The sequence below is a fragment of the Periplaneta americana genome, chromosome 12, assembly GCF_040183065.1.
Source record: "Periplaneta americana isolate PAMFEO1 chromosome 12, P.americana_PAMFEO1_priV1, whole genome shotgun sequence".
Lineage (NCBI taxonomy): Eukaryota > Metazoa > Arthropoda > Insecta > Blattodea > Blattidae > Periplaneta > Periplaneta americana.
In genome coordinates, this window is record NC_091128.1 from 6,374,834 (window position 1) to 6,393,486 (window position 18,653).

Genomic DNA, 18,653 nt, shown 5'->3' on the forward strand with positions numbered 1-18,653 from the left:
TACTAATAAAAACTCTTATACAGACGTTTAACTGTCTTATACTCACACAATGAATAACTCGTTTATAAGTTGTATGTAAATTCCTTACTAATCACTACATACGTCATGTATAACAGTACAACTGTTACATAGCTACGTCATAGTTTCGTCATTACTTCATTACAAAAGGTGATAGAATAATAAAATTGTGGTTCTCTATTGCATCCGGTTAGTGAGCGCTAGTGTGCCACGCTAAGTATCGACAGTACAACTGGACCTGGTCGATTACCACACTATATTTTGGTCAAAGAGTACAGCTACAGCAATATTATTCTAATTCTTCTGTGCTCTTTGGTTTGTTCTTCTGTGGTTACAAGGGAACCATCATCATAAAATGACAATCTATAGAAACAGCTGTTAGAGGGGTGGACATTTTTTTCTCTCTATACAACACTTAAACAAGGCATTTCGTGTATATAACTACTGCAAAGCAATTGCCATGTATAGTTACAGGCTGCTTATACATCCATCACTTATGCGTGATTTATTAGTAGCTAATGTTTTCTGTCCCAACTCTACATAAGTCTCGTATAAAAACTATATATGGTTTATTAGTAAGACCGTATATATCTAGAATTTATGTAAGAAAGCCATTCTAGATATTTATCTAAATGAACTTACAAACTTCGATATATGTTCATAGCTTTCCTGGTAAATATCCATGTTACCAGTTTCGGTAAGGAGACGATTAGCCAGTTCAGTCAAATCTGTTACTTGCTGCTGGTTTCCCTGCTGACCATCATCTTGTCCAGCTTTCTTTCGCCTCCATCGCTCTGATGCTGACATAGTTTTGTTGCCTCCTGAGGAAGTAACGGTTCTAATTTTTATTTTGCATTAAAAAATTTAAAAGACCATAATTAGTGAAGAATAATAAACAGATCTACCTCTGATTGAAGTTCTGGCTGATATGTACATCTATTATCAGGCAGTACATTACTTGATGATATGTATCAGAGGCAGATCAATTGTTTGTATACATCTGAAGTCTGATTAGTGTAATATGTAACTAGTCAGCGAGGGGGAAAGGAACTGGCCACCCTACCCCATTATCTCCTGGCCTAGGTGCCTCATGAGTGATGCTTTATGATGTCACTTATGAGGTTCAGACCTGTCTTTGGACAGTTGACTAAACAACGACAATAAGCAGATCAATATTAAGATATAGAGATTGTATAGATTGTTTAAGAAGTAGGAGGAAATGAAGAAAGATTGGAAAAAAATTGGATTTGGACTGATAGATCTGCCCTTGGGCAGACAATTACGAATGAATGAAATAAACAGATACATAGAAATTGAAAATAAGGACTGCATTAATAAACAAGGTAAAAGAAAATATAGTAATGAATTATCTGCATCATACAAAATGAATTCAAACATGATTTGAGAATATCTAAGAGAGAGAAAAGTGTCGCTTTAAGAAGAGCACAAGTTGTATACGCAATATTGTAAAATAACGACTTTTATCACCATATATCATATTTTGTTGGTTGTGAGAAAGCTTAAGGTAACATGAACAGTAAGTTATTAATACTTTAAAAAACTTTAGGGCCTACAAAATAATATTCCCAATAATTCTGAGAAACGACAATATAAACAAGTTAAAAACAGGAAAACAAAAGTCCATAAAAAATTTAAGAATAGCATGATAATAGCAAGATTTCGGAACCAGTAAAAATGAAAAGAAAAATGAGACTGAATTGTGATCTACAACGGATATTAATGCTTATTATATGAAAGAGAATACAGCTAGAATTATATTCATGAACAATACAATTAATACAATATTGTATGATATTACTCTTACGAAATTATGGAATAATTTAAGATCATAACACATTATATAAGTACTGTACCACATGTCTGGCTCATAGGTTTAATATTACGACCTTTTATAACTTTCACTGTATTAAGATTCTAACTCGAAATTGTTGTAAATATGATGATATCTGTGACAATTTATGAAAAATACCACATTCTGGTGCTGGTGTGATGTGCATGATCAGAATGCGCAAAGATGACGATATGAACATCTCAACAGAAATTGTTCTGCATTCTTTCACTGATGGAAATGAAATCTGTGAAGTGTAGACAATGTGCATTTCGGAATGAATTTAATGTTCCTACCTACCTAGATGTGAGCATAATTAAATGGGACAAGCATTAAGAGAAATGGGCTGTATTGTGTCCATGCATGGAAAGCATAGTAAAAGAAAGGTCTTTGAGGAAAAAGTGGAAAGAATTCACATGACCTTTGCAAGAAGCCTAAGGAAGTCAATTCGAGCCGAAGCATTCACTTGTCCCCATGCTCACTGGATCTTACTCATCTGAACTTTTTCCTGTGGAATTTTGTGAAGGACCAAGTGTATCATGCACCTCAGAATAACTTCAACGATTTGTGACACAAAATTCGTCAAGCTATCGACAGCACAAATGTTTCTGAATATTTGGCCGGAGATTGCGTACAGTTTGGACATCTGCCATGCCACTTGGGGGGGGGGGGGGTTTGCACATATGAAGAGGTGGATTCCAAAGTGTCCTAAGTTCTTTTTTTTAAGACTTTAACTTGCTTTATTCACATTTTAATTTATCCTTTTCCAGTTTATATAGGCTATAACTGTGTAAGTTTATTTAACATTTTCCTAAGTCTTGACTTAGTGTCTGCAGATGCTTTTTTCAAACGGATCTAAAGGTGTTAAATTTATTTTACCATTTTTCGTCATTTTTCTCATTACTTGTCATTTGGACTTATGCCAGTTTTGAATCCATCTCTTCATATCGAAGTTCTTTGAGTGTGACGTAGAATGCTTGAGTCTCTGTACCAGAATACACCAGGTCTGCATTAAATTATGGTAACTTTTAAGATTCTCTTGAGGCATCTAAATCGACATTTTCGTGCATTCCAATCATGCACAATATGACAGTGTGACGATGTGGTATTTTTCATGGATTGTCATAGACATCATCATATATACAACAATTCCGAGTCAGAATCTAAAATCTAATACAACTAAAGTTATAAATGTCTGCAATGTTCAACCTAAGCTGGATTCATTATATTATAATCAATCAATCTTCTTAATGTATCCAGCTGTTTGCTGACAACATAATAGTACATTATGCAACGAGCCTATAATGATAGTAATTAAGACGCAAGTATGTTTGTTTATGAAACGATCGCTTGCGTCTTAATTACCATTATAGGCAAGTTTCATACGACTTTTTATGCTCGACCATACGTCTAACTTGAAATTATTCAGAAGTATACATTTTATTTGTATCTGACAGAAGATCAGAAGTGACCTTGTTGATAGCTCGAAATTGTGAGATGTGTGCAGACGCGAAAGTATTGATTTTTTCCGACGAACAATAATGTCATTGACCTTGATGTAATGCAGAGAATGTATAACCTGGAAACTGATTTAGAATTGAAAAACGAGATGACAAATTGAATTTATTTTAATATTATTTACAATTAATGCTAATTATTATAGTAACAGAACACAACCTTCTGCGACAGTATTGGATTTCCAGCCTCCGTGACGTTTCCCTCATCTTTCGATTGCATATCCGAGAATAATCGAAAACCTGAACTTTAATGAATAGGTGTACTTTAATGACATGCATTAAAGGACTGCTACCAGGTGTATAACTACTACATTTCGGCATGGTCGAGCATAAGTCCATTATAGTCCACTGTACTCTTCAGTTTTTGTTTTTCATGAGAAATGAGGGGTATTTTGACCAATGTTCATTTTAGATGCCTGTTGCTAGTAGCCAGAGTTGGGGTGTAGTCAATATACACAGGACAGTTTGAAGAACATCTGAGATCTGGATGAGGCTTGCAATTTTAAATGTATTTTTAGATCCTTTTGTAATACATAGTGTCTGATTTGTTGAATATTACATTAAATTTATAATGGTGCAAATACATAATACAAGAACTGTAAACGTTTCAAATGCTCTTAGTCACTTCGTCTTAATGTCCATGTTTCTGCCCAATACAATGATACACTCCACACAAAGCACTTCACTAGTCTCTTCCTTAGTTCTTTCTCCAGAGGTCCGCAGAAGATGCTCCTTTTCTTATTAAAAGCTTCCTTTGCCATTGCTATTCTCCTTTTGACTTCTTGGCAGCAGCTCATGTTACTGCTTATAGTACACCCCAAGTATTTGAAGTTGTCCACTTGCTCTATTGCCTCATTTAGATTTCGCAAGTTTACCTTCTTTATTTTTCTTCCTATGACCATGGTTTTCGTCTTGTTGGCATTTATATTCATTCCATACTGCTCACAGCTGTCATTCAGCTTTAGTAGCATATCCCTTAGTATCATCTCCTCTTCTGCTAACATTGCCGTATCAGCAAATCTTATACAATTTATTCTTCTTCCCCCTACTGCTATCACTCCTCCCATGTTCTGAAAACAGATCTTCACTAAATCCTCCAAGTAGAGGTTGAACAGGGTAGGTGATAAAGGGCATCGTTGACTTATCTCTTCCTATTTTGTTTCCTTCTGACATTTCTTCTCCTATCCTGACTTGACTCATTTCACATAAAGGTTACTACACACCCTCCGCTCTTTCCAATCCACGTCAATTTTCTTTAGGATCCCCATAAATTGATTTCAATTCACTCTGTCAAACGCCTTTTCTAGGTCCAAAAATACTATAACCACTTCTTTATTCTTCTCTAGATATCTTTCGTCAATTGTTCACAGGAGTCCAATTGCATCTCTCGTACCTTTTCCCTTCGTGAAGCCAAACTGCTCTTCTTTCAACTGTTCTTCCATTTTCTGATTATATGTATAGCCCACTTACATTAAGTACAAAATGTTATGATGTAGTACAATTATCACAAGGGACCATACTTTGTCCAATGAGGCTATAAGGTTAAGTATGTTAAGTATTACTGGAGTTTTAAGTAGCTGACGCGCGTGCATCTAGCAAGCGAAGTACTTGACTAATTGCTCACATGACTGTGGTCAAGTTCGGCAGAACAAAACATGGACCACTTTAACAATTACACTAATATTTACAATATAAATTATTTACATTATGTATACTAAACTATGCTATCTATATATATAATTTGAACTGGTAATGGAAATTACGGGACAATGGCTGAATGGATTTTAATAAATGACCCCTCATTTTGAAGCTTGGAACCCAAAGTCTTCAGCGAAATGTCAGTTTTCCTACATAATTTTTCTATTTTCCAAAATCCATCTTTCGTCAGTTTTGAGAACTAATTGCATTTCAAAATAAAACAAAACACACACTACAATAAACTACAAGCTATTACACGAAGGCCATGATCTGCAGGATTCCTGACATATTTAGAGTTGAAATTCAATTGGTTATTAAAAGCTTCAAGACTTACTAAAAATAATTTACAGGTCTGATTCTCTGGTGTGTAATTTTCTGAGTACAGCTGTGTATTGGATATTAAAATCTACAAAATTTGAGGTGGTTTGATGACATCATTACCATTAGAAATTAATTATTAATATAGTTAATGCCATGCTGTTAATATATAAACTATAAAACTTGCGTAAGATAATATTATGATTAAAAATCAAATATTTTATAGTTATTAATAAAGTGGGTTGGGTCTTTTTCATATATTTAATTATTTATTTCTCAAACAATTTATTTATTATTTAATTATTTTTTCATATATTTAATTATTTATTTCTCAAACTATGGTCCGAGGACCACCTGTGGTCTTTTGGTTCTTCAAAAAAGACAGAAGAAAAAATAAAATTCAAACGAATTGCGTATCACACTACAGCTGAAAATCTCAGAGTTTGGAAATGAACCATGGCAATCGCCTTTCACTTTTTCTCCCAGTACTGACATTTTATGAAATTTATTACCCTACTCGTCTACCGAATTCCCACTCTACTCTCAGCAACAAAAGAGGGATGTAAAGCACTATGAACGTGGTATCTCGCCATCTTTTCCCCACACATCCCGCGTCTGTAACCCAGCCAGGGACCACCCAAATTTATAACAGAGGATCAAAGTACCAATCTTTTCATGTATTTATGACTTTCTTAATAGTTTTGCCGACACCCAGTCTGCACACTGAAATGGTCACGTATTGTACATCGTATACCAATAATAGAACGTGCCAAATTGCATATTTACTTGTTGGAAATCGGGCATGTTTCTGCATTAATTCTTTTTATTTCTGTTTTTCCAGATGACGATATAAGAAATTTTAGACTCTGCCTATTTTAAAATCCGGGCGAATCAGATCCAAAAATTCAAATTACAATACTTTTCTAATTATATTTTTTGTACCCAATCACAAGTAACGTAAAAAGATGGTCCTCACTTCAAAAAAGTTTGAGAAACGCTGTGCTAGAGAAATTATGTAATGGACAACTAACGTCTACTTTTAAAATTCCCTTAAAATGGGAGTGGACATGATTGTAACTACAGGGGAGATTTAGATGCTGTTATGGAATGTGGTTGTGAAGATGTTATTTTTGTTTGTGAGGATGTTGAGTTAGAAGAAAATAATATGATGGCGCTGATATAGGCCTACTACATTGCAGGTTATGTTGCCAAGTGTGTAAGTGTAGTAGTAAAGTGTGTTAGATGTTGACAAGTTTATACTGTGATCAGACATTGGAATATTCCAGTGATACAGTATAATTGAATAATTATTTAAGAATAATAGACCGAGGAGTACTCATGTGGTGCACACAATTCGTAACAAATGTGACTGTACTTGCATATAATGTGTTCCAGTGTTTAATTTCGGACAAATATGAGAGCGACTTCATTAATGCAACAAATCAAAGGCGTCTCTTGAAAACATTAATACGTGAACAATGTGAAAGTGTTGGTAATAGTGGTGACTTTACAGTGTGTGATTGCGAACATTTCACAAGTATGCTAGTTTCTAGAGCCACAACTACATTGGCTAATGTTCTAAAATGAAACAAGATAGTATTGCCAGTGCTTCAGGAACAAGAAGAAAATTGCAGAGTTTCATAAAAAAACAGGTACCAATAATAGTGTGTATTTAAATGACATCTCATGAATAACTATACTGCTTCTACTTCTTCAGAGAACTGCGCATTCCTGTCAATTTTCTGCTTTATTAACTGTCGTTTTTCTGTACTAACAGTAGTAAGAAACGAGCTTTAAATGACTTCCGCCAAATTTGGAATAGACATCGACTGAATTGAACTGCCAACAAAGAAAACAAAATCACTACCTGTTCAAGAGCACCACACTCAATCGCTTTCACCTTCATCTTGACGATATTAAAAGCCTAAACTAACCTAACCTAACCTGTCACTAAAATCCTAAACTAATCTAACCTAACCTAACTTGTCACAGATTCGCCTATACAAGGCATAACGAAAGCCTAAACTATCCTAACCTAAACTGTTACAGTTTCGTATATGCAAAGCATAATAAAAGCCTAAACTAACCTAACCTAATCCGTCACTAAAATTCTAAACTAATCTAACCTAACCTAACTTTTCACAGATTCGCCTATACAAGGCATAACAAAAGCCTAAACTATCCTAAGCTAACTTGTCACAGTTTCGTATATGCAAAGCATAATAAAAGCCTAAACTAACCTAACCTAACCTGTCACTAAAATTCTAAACTAACCTAACACAGATTTGCCTATACAAGGCATAACAAAACCCTAAACTACCGTAACCTAACCTGTCACAGATAAGTACGTAAGACTTAATAAAAGTCTAAACTAACCTAGCCTGTCATAACACTCCATTTTCTTACCACTATACACTTCCCTAAGGTATGAAAATGGCCGAATTTCTATGCCGCTGGAACATTGCAAACTAGCGTGAAACGTTTGTAATGTCTCATAAGTTATGTTGGTACATGTAAGACTGCTGAACATGCATATATCCGCAATAGGAAAAGAAGTCAATCAATGCTCGTTTAACAACCGTAGTAGTAGTAGTAGATAAAATAATAGTTATGCTGATTACTGTCTTGTTAATATAATTTACTATTAACTAGAGTAAATAATGCCAAGCACCACTATTAAATATACCCAAGAGAAATGGCATGCAGAGCATGTCCCGTTTGTATGACGTCACGATTCTACTATCCAGTCCTGATAAAGAACTTATAGCGAAGGTCCCGGCAGAACCCTATGAACGAATGAGTGTATGCCATCTTGTTCTCTTTTGTATTCACTGTCCACGTAGAACTACGTCTTTTTCCTCAGGCAGTACCTATGAGTGATAACTCTGGAATTTTTTTTTTCTTGTTAGGAGGGAGGGAACATCCCACACACTACGACCTGAGGTATATTGTACACCCCCTATTTGGGATGAGTTGCCCACCGATCGATCCCCTACGTGCACTGACTTAACCACTTGACCCCCTTAACAACTGGTCCCTACAGCCAACAAAGTCCATGTACCACTCCTGCTCCGGCAACCCCTCCAATGCTCCCTTAACGGTCCGAGGTGGAAGTCCTCCACAGAGGTGGTTTGCCCCAGGTTGCGTTGCAGAAGCTATGCATCATCACTTGAATACAATCCACAGAGCCCAGTCGAGAGAGCCAGGAGCTTCGGAGGGCCGCCTGTAGAGCGATCTGAAAACCAGAAGAAGTAACGGAATGATGAATGAAAGGATTATAGGGGAGAAAAGGAAGTGGCGTAGTTGAGTGGGGTTCCAATTGTCTGATAAAGTTACCTGATATTCATCCATAGGGGTGAGGGAAAAACCTTGAAAAAACTTCACCCAGGCAATTCGTCCAAGAATCGAACCCGTGCCCGCTGGGTTCGGAGTTAGGCTCGCTAACCCCTCACTCACAACGGTGGATTAACTCTGGAATTAACTGTCACTGTCCTCATGGAGTGGAAGAGAAGGCCTGATGGCCTTAACCTTACCAGAATAAATAAATAAGTAGTAATAATAATTATTATTATTATTATTATTATTATTATTATTATTATTATTATTATTATTATTATAAATAACCCACACTTGTTCTCCTTGTCTCCTTAGCAATTAGAATAATAATTGGAGCAAAGGCTAGAGAATCGTGTAGACCATTTTTTTTAATGAGAGATTCTGACCTTAACAAATCAGTACATATACTCTTTAATAAATTTATTCTTATGTAATAAAGAAAATTTTCTAACTAATTCAGCCATACATAGCACAAATACCCGCAGAAAGAATGATTTTCATACACCATCATCAAATTTATCATGCTATCAAAGGGGAGTACGTTACATGGCAATAAAAATTTTCAATGGTCTTCCTGAAGACATTAATGGCCGGTTTGTCCAAGTATTGTTAGAACACTTAACGACTGTTAAACCTTCAACAGTTTGTTAAATACAGTTTTTCCATTTGTTCAACACCAGTTTGGCCTAACAGATTCTTAACCGTTTGTTAACTTTAAATGTAGGATTTCAGGCCGTTAACTCATTTAACAAACAGTTAAACATGGTGAATAACACCACAGCTGTTCAGACAAAAGTTGTGAAAATAACATGTTATGTTTCTCTTTGAGGAATGTTTACAGTAAGGGCCGGTTTCACCAAGCTTCAGTAAATCAGTGCAAATGAAACATTAGCTAGTACTGAACATTAAAATATTTTCACGAGTACGTTTATATGTGCACTCTTCCCCTAGACTTCAAGCCGAGTAGCTATATGTACCTCGTCGCGCTACTTACGTCATGACTCCTCGATGGAGTAGTCAGTAGCGAGTTGGATTGCTATGCCAGGGGCCCGTGTTCGATTCTCAGCGATAACTTTTTTTTTTTATTAATGTAACTAATTTTTATACATGTTACCTTTCTTCATTTTTTTAATTTTGTGTACTGGAACGAATTATTTCGCAACTCTGGCTCCACTAGGAGAATTTAAAAAACTCTTGGGAGATCAATTTTCTTCTCGAAATAAAACAAAGATAAGCAAACAAATTAAAGAAAAATAAAATAAATACACATGTGGATCTAATACTTCATCCACATGCCATCGGCGTCTATCACTCCCTGGCATTTTCGGGGCATTGAGTCCACCAGATCTCGGAAATAGTTCTGGTCCTTAGCGAAATCTTTCCAGGTAGCCAGAACTTGATCCCAGAACTGATCTGGATTTTGAGGTGGGATGTCTCGATATTTGTCAATCCTCCTCTTTTTCATGCTTTTCCGTGAACAGTCTTTGAACGTTTATGGCAGTGTGCGCGGGGTGATTATCCTGCTGGAAAATAAAATTTCCATCGGAAAGGAAAACGATTATAAATTCCAAGAATCCAGCTCTTTCGCTTCTGTTTTAAAGTCAGTCCAAACATATCTTATCGCTAGCTATAATAAAATTCTAATAAATGAAAGTTAATATACCAATTAAGTTTTGTTATGTTTGAATGCACATTATGTATTAATTTACTAATATTTCTTAGGTACCGGTATGTAGTTATAATAATCACTTTCATGTCTTAAAATAAAACTCAGTTGTATGCTACTTAGTTGACTAGTTTCAGCTTTGTCTCAGCTGTTTTTATGATATTCTAACCTATGATCAGTTTCTTCTAAAATTTTGAGTACCGGTACCACGATCTTCGTGACGCGGTATCTTTTGTGAATTTTTGTGTCATTCAAATTTTCAAAATGATCGGTTTTTAAATGGTTAATATTATCTCCATTTGACTCTTAATTTTCGAGCAGTTCCAGATATAACAATTCTGCGTCGAAACGTTCTGCATTTTATATTGCAACTAATGAATAATTAAAAATTTAAAGACGGAAATTACTATCACTAAATTTAATGATAGTTTTACTGGTTCGTTAGGCTAAAGATGCTTGGTGAGATATAAAAATGATTTAATGAACCAGTAAATAAATTAATTAATCATTAAAACCTTAATGAAGCTTTGTGAAACCGGCCATAAGACTGGTAATATATAATTTAAAAGATATTTTGGAATATTAATATAGGGAAGATAATCTTTATAAGTCAACTGATTATCATACTGACGCTTATTTCGATGCTGAGCTATTATCCATTTAATATTGAGGAAATGTGCGATCTTAACGTGGCAAGAAATTGAAGTCAGATCTGAATATCCTACAAACAGAAATAGGCCACTTGTTCCAATTCACCAGCTACTATTAACTCTAGATTCTATGTTACTGGCTCTTCAACTATAGCCGATGTCAATAGTACTTCAAAATACACAGTGAGTAAATAATAAAATGTTTCAGCAGCAATTGCTTCTTTAGGACGAAATTACATATAATTTATACATGGACCTGAATTGGAGAATTTTATATCATACGGAATTCTCCTCGGGGTTTTGTGTACAGTTGACTACACACATTCGTGTAATTATTGTCACCTGGTGGTCATAATGCTGAGATTTTTCTAAACAGAAATTCATATTTAGCATTATAAAATATAACCATACTTATAATAATTATTATTATTCAATAGTAGTCAATTCAACTTTCATTTATCAACTCTCTGTACTGTATGAATCATGGCTACTGTAACAGGTTACGATTTTACACATGTATCATGACTTACTCTAAAGTACAGAATTTAAATAATAATAGCAGCCAATAAGAAGTTGTCTTATATATGCAAAATCATTACCAACTGCTGTTGAGTAGTTAGAATAGTATTAACAACAGTTAAAGTTAAGTGTTGGTTATTTTAAACAAAATTATGTTGGAAAAATGAAAAACATCTCAACAAAACGTTTAAAATAAACCAGCTGTTAATTTAACATTTGTTAAGCCAAATTAAACATTACTTGGAGAAACTGGCCATAAGAATCATAACCAAAACCCTGCATTATTTAAGGTAAAACTAAAAAATTACTTAATATCTCACACTTTTTATTCTGTAGATGAATTCTTGACGTTTCACTGTACTGTGTAAATATTTTAGTACTATTAAATGGTAAACATATTGCATTGTATAATATGTTATTGTTATTAAGGTAGGCCTACCGGTATTAATTCTGTATATATTTCATATCCAGCATAGAATTGGAATATATCAGTCCCCTAACTGCCCATTGTGCAATTCAAACCAAGAAATTGATTCGGAACACCTCCATATATGGGCTTCAGTGGCTGGCCATGATAATATCTTTGAAAAATATTGGAGTGCAAGAGGTCAAATGACTTTATTGTCAAACGCATGGCATTAGAAAACAACAACATATATTTCGTATTTGCATTTTTATATGTTAAACGTAAGAATTGGATATGTTAGGCTACATTCTATGCTATAAAGCAACTGTAAGAATATTATGGAAAAAATTAATCTATCTGCCTGCCTGCCCGTCCATCTGTCTTCACCTTGATCGTCTCGTATTTTCTTTGTTCCTGTATTCCCCATTTTCTCCTTGTATTTTGAGGAAAGAAAGTTACATTTGTTCGTGCCAAATTTTCTCTTTAAAGGACAAAACTAAAATTCTTTCAAACATCTATTATCATAATACACTGCTCTCTTAAACTGACTGAGCATATTGGGAATTCAATCAATAACTTTCCCAAAATCGGCTATGAAAAGTTTCATATAAAACAGTGGATGATAAAATTAATGTGCATTAAATTGTGAATTATTTGAAAGAAACATCATATATTCTGTGTGACAATGTCATAAACTGTGAAGGAACGAAAGTATTTGCATATCATATGAAATATGAATTATCTACATACTGGTATCGAAATAATGGTCTTTATACATTGGGAGGAAAAAACAAAACAAGAAAAATATATCTTAGCATGCAGGCTTTCACGGCCGGTGTCTAGTTGAAACAGAGCTTCCGGGCTAAGATGCCGTGGTTTACTGGTGCTGACGTTACCAGACGTTTCGTCTACTTCTACGGCAGACATCTTCAGTGGTTAGGTATCCTCGGTCGAAGTCTTCTGCTCGGGATACCTGTAGCAACTGATGACATGACTGGTTGCTCGTCCTTATTTATAGCGCTGAGACTTGGTGTTCCGTTGTCGCGGCGGTCCGCGCCCGTCAGATCGTGACCTTGGACTGGCCGTGGCGTTGATTGGTCGCGGCGGCTCGCACCTGCTCGGTCCCGGTGGCCTTGGGCTGGTCGTGGCGCACAGTTGTTGCGGCGGTCCGCGCTCGCTAGAGTGCGGTGGCCTTGGGCTGGTTGTTGTGTTCCAATATCGTGGCGGACAGCACTCGCAGGATTTCGGTTTCCATCCGTCGTACCGTCGCTGTGCACAGGTTTTTGTACGAGTCCGTTTCAGGACAGGATGCCAGCAGTTGTTAAGTTTCAGACCCTCTTCTTTACGGTTGAAATTGTTTGGATGTTTATGGATTTCAACGAACGGAACTGCAGATTGGGACAGCTGGATAAATCTGCAGTGGCGGAACATGCGTTTCAGGATGGGAGGCACGACATACAGTTCCGAGAAACAGACATCCTCAGTAACACGTCCAATTACTTCCCCCGCCTATTCAGGGAAGCGATTGAAATCCATAAACATCCAAACAATTTCAACCGTAAAGAAGAGGGTCTGAAACTTAACAACTGCTGGCATCCTGTCCTGAAACGGACTCGTACAAAACCTGTGCACAGCGACGGTACGACGGATGGAAACCGAAATCCTGCAAGTGCTGTCCGCCACGATATTGGAACACAACAACCAGCCCAAGGCCACCGCACTCTAGCGAGCGCGGACCGCCGCAACAACTGTGCGCCACGACCAGCCCAAGGCCACCGGGACCGAGCAGGTGCGAGCCGCCGCGACCAATCAACGCCACGGCCAGTCCAAGGTCACGATCTGACGGACGCGGACCTCCGCAACAACGGAACACCAAGTCTCGGCGCTATAAATAAGGACGAGCAACCAGTCATGTCATCAGTTGCTACAGGTATCCCGAGCAGAAGACTTCGACCGAGGATACCTAACCACTGAAGATGTCTGCCGTAGAAGTAGACGAAACGTCTGGTAACGTCAGCACCAGTAGACCACGGCATCTTAGCCCGGAAGCTCTGTTTCAACAAGAAAAATATATATTTTCGCTGCCAAACACTTCACCATTTTATTTCATCACATACTTCTTAAGACATTCAACTTCTTATGTAGGGTTCCGAAACACTTAACAAGTATGAAAAATACGTTCGTTTGTATCCTGGCAGTAATATTAATGCAATTTTAACACACCAAAAAATGTTGTAAAGTGAGTTTTCAGTACATATCATCACAGCTTTAAAGAAACTATTGAAATAATGTCTATAAACTACAAACAAATATTATACGTAGGCTTCAGATAAACTAGGTTTGAAGATTATGGCTATAGAAACAATTGAGACAAGATACACACGTATGGAGTGTTGACAAATTTATACGGATGAATCTCTTATATCATATTCAAAGGTGCAGAAACTGGGATGAATATGTCCTGCCTTTTCATTTTACTATTCTGTCAGAGAATATACAACAAATTTTTAAGTTACTGCTATTTACATATTACTTACAAATGGCTTTTAGAGAACCTGGAGGTTCATTGCCGCCCTCACATAAGCATGCCATCAATCTCTATCCTGAGCAAGATTAATCCAGTCTCTACCATCATATCTCACCTCCTTCAAATCCATTTTAATGTTATCCCCCCATCTATGTCTCGGCCTCACCAAAGGTTTTTTCCCTCTGGTCTCACAACTAACACTCTATATGGATTTCTGTCTATTTACATATATGTTTGCAAAATCTCTTATATAGATTAAATAAATACAGTAACAAATATAAATGACACTGGGGAGGAAATTAAACGCAGAATAAATATGGGAAATGCCTGTTAATATATTCGGTTGAGAAGCTTTTGTCATATAGTATGCTGTCAAAAAATCTGAAAGTTAGAATTTATGAAGAGTTATATTACCGGTTGTTCTGTATGGCTGTGAAACTTGGACTCTCATTTTGAGAGAGGAACACAGATTAAGGGTGTTTGAGAATAAGGTTCTTAGGAAAATATTTGGGGTGAAGAGGGATGAAGTTACAGGAGAATGGAGAAAGTTACACAACGCAGAGCTGCACGCATTGTATTCTTCACCTGACATAATCAGCAACATTAAATCCAGACGTTTGAGATGGGCAGGGCATGTATCACATATGGGCGAATCAGAAATGCATATAGAGTGTTAGTTGGGAGACCGGAGGGAAAAAGACCTTTGGGTAGGCCGAGACGTATATGGGAAGATAATATTAAAATGGATTTGAGGGAGGTGGGATATGATGATAGAGACTGGATTAATCTTGCTCAGGATAGGGACCAATGGCGGGCTTATGTGAGGGTGGCAATGAACCTCCAGGTTCCTTAAAAGCCAGTAAGTAAGTAAGAAAGAGTAAATAAATTCTAATTATCAGATTGAAGGGCAGCCATACAGACTATAATCTTACAACAGATCACGAAAAAGGCTAAAATAGTCTACAAGATTTAAAAAAGATGCGTTATCTAACTAAACTACAGAAAAAAAATAGTTGTTTCCTTCCCATTGTGACATGAAAGAAATGAAACAGTAGACTTTTGGCTAAAAAGAAAACTGAAATTTTACAACAATTCAATAACAATTATTCTGTAAAACAACTAATCAGAAGTAAATTCAGATCTGCCCAAAACAATAAAATTTGGATGGAGCAAATGATACTACCAGGAAATTTTGAATGGTTAACCCCAAGATAATCCCTCAAGGGCCTCATAAATCAGGTTGATAACAAGTCATGTCACGATTGTTTGACAAGCCACCTGCACAGGATAGGAATTTCTTATACTTCAGCCCGTGTATTGTGTGATGCAAATGAAGAAATGAACGTGAAACATGTCCAGGGATGCAAAGCATTGCTAGAACAAGATAACATCATAGAAAAATATTGGAGTGCAAGACAGCGATTGACTTATTGTCAAGTGCCTAGACACTAGACCAACAACAATATATCACCTGTACAATATAAGTACAACATTCGTATTTGAAAATATGTAACATTCTGAAAAGTAAACATTACACTACAACCAGATGAAGCTCATGCTGTAAACCTGCTGCATTCCTATGTGGGCTGTACTTTATAATTTGGGTGCGCAACTTGAATAAAATCGATTAGGCACGTTACACATCGGGTGATGCAAGAAACATGATGCATGGCACATGGAGCGTGACACATAACGCCATGTTATTTGATGTAATGAGTCGTTCTGTATGGAGTCATCAGATGATGATCTCCTGCTATAGGCAATAATAAGAATGCGAAGATAAAGGTGTAGGTTTGGATTCATTGGTTGAAAATCGTGGTGCTTGTAATGTTTTATTGGTAGAGTTAGCACAGCATCCAGATAAATTCACAGAATATTACAGAATGTCGAAAGAATTATTTGAAGATGCGACAAATTGTGAATATTCCTAATAGATGGAAAACATGTATGAGCATTACACAAGCACATGGAATTTTCACTCTGATTTCTGTTGAAGACTTGGGTAGAAATAGTATTGGTGCTATGGTTGCCAACTGTTTTTGAAGAAAATATGGGAGACTAAGTGGTCTACAATATTTCACCTAAAAAATTGAAAAATTATTCAATTCAGTTAGCGGCACTAAAAACAATTTTATTCTACATTTTGGCAGTTAGGCTTAAATTAAAGTATTTTGAGATATTTTACCTAGCGTAATAGTTTCAAACAAATTGTAAAAATTTCCTACATGAGTAATTGAAGTTGACTGTGATTTGCAGTTCTGATTTGATTAAAGTGTCGCGCTCCTTTTTCGGACATCTGAGGATTGCGAGACTTCATATGTGAGTATAGGTAAATCAATGTTAACAAGCTTGTTAAAATTGGCCATAAAGTCATTTAAATATGTGCTCCTGCATATATGACTTACCAGTGTATGTCTAAAATGCAGGTAGCAGGCCATTGATGATATAATGAGGAGAGTTTGGCTGGCACCATGGATTGTGTCCCGGCATAGCTCAGTTGGAAAGAGCGCTCAGCACGCAGAGTTGAGAGGTCCTGGGTTCGATTCCCGGTGCTAGAACGAATTTTTCTCAAAATTAATAGGTATCTACATGTTGACTACTAACAAAAAATAGTAGTCTCGATTATTTAATGAGGTTGGCGAGACCTCATATATGAATGTATGTATATATATGTTCACTTACTGTTCATAAAAGAAAACACTCTTTGTATAAGCTTAGCTGCACATTTCAGTCCATCTCTGGAACAACAGAATCCATCATATAAATCACCTTCAACTATGTGAAAATTAAATGTTTCAATTAATTTTTACATTATGTAAAAATAAGGTAGAAAAAGGCTCAAAGAGAAGAGAAATGCGGAAGTCGGGAGACTGTTAAAAATTGGATGGTGCTGTATGTTCAAAAATGGGCAAACCAATGTCCATGATGAAGAGAGAAGTGGTCGACCGAGTATCGTGAATGCAGATCTGATTCGTTTGGTTGACGAAAAGGTTAGAGCAAACCGCAGATTTCCCATGTCAGAGCTGAGTGGGGATTTTCCACAGTTTAGTCGTACTCTTCTGTACAAAATGATTACCAAAGATTTGGGCTACTGGAAACTTTCTGCCAGATAAGTGCCTAAACTTCTTTCTGAGGAACAAAAGGCTCAGCGAATGGGAGCAGCACTGTCCTTTCTTGAGCGTTACAAAAGAGAAGGCGATGCTTTTCTCGATCAGATTGTGACAGGAGATGAGACTTGGGTGCGTATGTGAATGCAGAAACAAAGCTTCAATCAATGCAGTGGGACCATACTCACTCCCCGAAAAAACCCACAAAGTGTCGTCAAACACTTTCCACGAGGAAACCTATGGCAACTGTGTTCTGGTTCAGAAAAGGAATTTTGCTAGTGGAGTTCTTGGAGAGGAATGCCACAATTAACGCTGAGTGTTACTGTAACACACTAACAAACTTGAAAAGGGCCATTCAAAACAAACGTCGTGGCATGTTGAGCTCTGGGGTGATTTTCCTGCATGGCAACGCCCGGCTGCATACAGTGCGTCGTAATGCGACCAAACTGCAAGAGTTCAACTGGGAAGTATTGGATCATCCTCCCTATAGCCCAGATTTGGTGCCTAGCGATTACCATCTCTTCATGCATATGAAGACGTGGCTTGGCTCGAAGTGCTTTGACGATGACGAAGAGTTGAAAACCAGCGTCGTAAGTTGGCCGAATTCTACGATTGCAGAATTTCAAAGCTCGTCAAACGCTATGACAAGTGTCTCAATGTGACTGGGAACTGTGTGGAAAAATAAATTAGAGTGTACAATTTCAAACGTATTGTAACCCAATTCTGTAACGTCATTCACAGGTTTGTAAGAAATAAACGGTTACTTTATGAATAGCCCTCGTAGAACAAAGATACATATTGTTTGCGTAGGCTTCCACGGCTGGTGTACATGGTGTGTGGATAAGCTTCAGGGCTTCTACCGCGTTGTCTTGGTGTTATTGGCTGACGTTTCGACTGCTGTGTTGTGGTCATCTTCAGAGCAGTTGTTGGATGCTCTGCTCTGAAGATGACCACAACACAGCAGTCGAAACGTCAGCCAATAACACCAAGACAACGCGGTAGAAGCCCTAAAGCTTATCCACACACCAAAGATACATATTGC

At 36.8% G+C, this 18,653-nt stretch overlaps 1 long non-coding RNA gene across 2 annotated transcripts; it reads right to left on the reverse strand.

Moving 5' to 3' along the window:
* Positions 1–701: 701 nt before the first annotated feature.
* On the reverse strand, positions 702–18,452 carry LOC138710139 (uncharacterized). Of its 2 annotated transcripts, XR_011335082.1 has the most exons (4): positions 17,187–18,452; positions 16,910–17,056; positions 8,462–8,635; positions 702–839 (listed from the first exon to the last, which is right to left on the reverse strand). It is a non-coding gene; the product is annotated as an uncharacterized lncRNA (long non-coding RNA). The 2 variants fall into 2 exon arrangements; XR_011335083.1 differs by lacking the exon at positions 702–839 and having other exon boundaries at positions 5,883–8,635.
* Between the last annotated feature and the right edge of the window lie 201 nt (positions 18,453–18,653).